This window comes from Cebus imitator, unplaced genomic scaffold (assembly GCF_001604975.1).
Source record: "Cebus imitator isolate Cc_AM_T3 unplaced genomic scaffold, Cebus_imitator-1.0 Scaffold356, whole genome shotgun sequence".
NCBI classification, from domain to species: Eukaryota; Metazoa; Chordata; class Mammalia; order Primates; family Cebidae; genus Cebus; species Cebus imitator.
Genome location: NW_016107671.1, coordinates 2,374,668 through 2,377,027, shown reverse-complemented (window position 1 = coordinate 2,377,027; position 2,360 = coordinate 2,374,668). Strand labels below are relative to the sequence as shown.

The window sequence follows — 2,360 nt, the reverse complement described above, 5'->3', positions numbered from 1 at the left end:
CTCAAAAAAAAAAAAAAAAAATGAAATGATGTCACTCAGAATAATGCAAAGATAAATACTAGGACTCTAGGAGGAAAAGGTTTGCATTTGCGTTGTTGAATACTGTCAGAACAACCTCCTACACATTGTGCCCATGTGCTTTAGTTCTGATAGGAACATGTTGTTAAAGACATGAGTATTGAATTCATCCACGAATAAGGACTGTAGTTAAAATCCTCTCAGGAACCTGCGTGGGAGTGTGGTGCTAGAGAAAAACAGCAATCACTCACACAAGGTGTGAACAGCTCTCCTGTATAAGTAAAATCCTGAAAGTTAATTCTCCCTTTCTCCCATTCCTGGATGTGTGTAGGCTTTAAGTGGTTTAATGACCATGGTTTTGAAGTTTAGGATTCAAATAACCCTAGTCCCTTTGCCCACACGATTGTGTGTGCTTTAGTCACTAAGGCAGAAGGTCAGTACTTTTTTCTGTGCTTGCTTGGAAATTGCACCCTCACACTTCAGAAGGCCAGGAGACACCAACCTGAGTTCTAGGATGGTACTTTGGCATTAATATTGTAATGCTGTGTCATTTCCCCAATAGCAGGTTATATGATCCTCTGTTGAAGCAAGAAGACAAACTGTATGGTAGAGAAAGAAGTGGGAAGGATCTGTGCAGGTGAGTGAATGACAGGCAGGCCAGCCACAGTTTTCAGTCAGCATTGATACCTCTGAGTGCTTCTAAGGATGTTTTCTTACAGGTCCTAGACATGGAGTATTGCTTGGTGTGAGTTTTTGAGATGTCTGAATGACGTTCCCAGCCATCACTTTTGTGTGTTTCATTATTCTTCTTCTTTCACCAGATTCTAGAGGGGACAGGCCCCCCTCCTGTTGCTGTTCTGACATCAGCCTTCCTGCTTTGTCTGTGCTGCCACTGTGGTGGCCGTTCTCCTTCACCCATGTCCCGTTTCCTGTCCTCATGCGTTGTCCTTTATACTTTGTAAGACTTTACATCTTGTCTGATATTTAGGTTCCTTTTTGTTACTACTTTCATCCTCTTAGTGGCTGAATGCCTCAGAATTATATTTTATACCTGTTCTCACACTTCCCGTTTTCTTCTCACTCACCTCTGCCATTGGAGATCCATGGACTCCTCTGCCTCCCTTCCTTCTGCCCCCATGTACCTCTGTCATAAGTTGTTGACCTAGAAATCAGTTTTTCCCTCTGCTACTTTTATGTGTAGGGGTGTATATGTATGGCACAATGATGGCTCACAGCGGCCTCAGCTTCCTGTCTTGAAATGATCTTCCTGCCTCACAACTCCCGAAAAAAATCTCCTCTTAACTTTGACTTTTAGTCTTGCAGTTTCTTGCAAAGTTGTGTTCATGTTTAAGATTGTCACATGTATCCTACTTGAGATAGCCTAGGCATAAGCCAATACACGTGTCTATGCTGCAAATATGTATGTATATAATCCCTCATTTTTCCTTTTCATATAAATGGTGGTTTATTACATATTCTATTATGTACATAAGATTTTTTCTTAGAATTCTCTGTCAACACATAATTTGTTTTTTATTTTTTTTGAGACAGTTTTGCTCTGTCACCCAGGCAGCAGTGCAGTGGCATGGTCTTGGCTCACTGCAACCTGCACTTCCTGGGCTCAAGTGATTCTTGTGCCTCAGGCTCCCGAGTAGCTGGGATTACAGGCATGTGCCACCACACCTGGCTAATTTTTGTGTATTTTGTAGAGATGGGGTTTTGCCATGTTGGCCACGCTGGTCTCCAACTCCTGGCCTCAAGTGATCCGCCTGCCTCAGACTCCCAAAGTGCTGGGATTACAAGCATGAGGGGCCGTGCCTGGCTGACACATAATTTATTTAACCTGTCTCCTACTAATGGGCATTTAGGTTGTTTCCCGGCTTCTGCTGTAGAAGACACAAGTATGTATACTTGTTTATATTGCTTTGCAGAAATATGCAGATATAACTACACAGTACTTACTTTTAAATGGAATGCTGGGTCAAAGTTAGTTTATAAATTTGATTGAGATAAGCACATTGCCCTCAAAAGAAGTAAACCAATTTACATTTCTACCAATGTGATATATTTACATTCTACAAGTATTTATTGCGTGCTATGTAGTAGGTACTATTTCAGATGATAGAGAAATGTCAGCTATCAAAACAGTCAAAAAATGTCTTCTTCCTAGGGACTATGTTGTAATTGGTGGAGACAGACCATGAGTAAATGCTTAAAAAATCTATACCAGGCCGGGCGCGGTGGCTCAAGCCTGTAATCCCAGCACTTTGGGAGGCTGAGGCGGGTGGATCACGAGGTCAAGAGATCGAGACCATCCTGGTCAACATGGTGAAACCCCGTCT

The 2,360-nt window shown here is 42.2% G+C and overlaps 1 protein-coding gene across 10 annotated transcripts in view; it reads left to right on the top strand.

Annotated features, from left to right (window-relative positions):
* ZNF146 (zinc finger protein 146) overlaps positions 1-2,360 on the top strand; it is a 66,115-nt gene that overhangs the window by 49,367 nt on the left and 14,388 nt on the right. For 7 of the 10 annotated variants that reach the window (XR_005196590.1, XM_037730748.1, XM_017506657.2 and 4 more), the window contains exon 2: positions 581-655. The exons of 1 other annotated variant lie outside the window; for it this stretch is intronic. The gene's annotated coding sequence lies outside the window, so the exon portion shown is untranslated. The remainder of the gene's footprint in view (positions 1-580; positions 656-2,360) is intronic. 2 more of the 10 variants (XM_017506656.2, XM_017506659.2) reach the window with 1 other exon arrangement.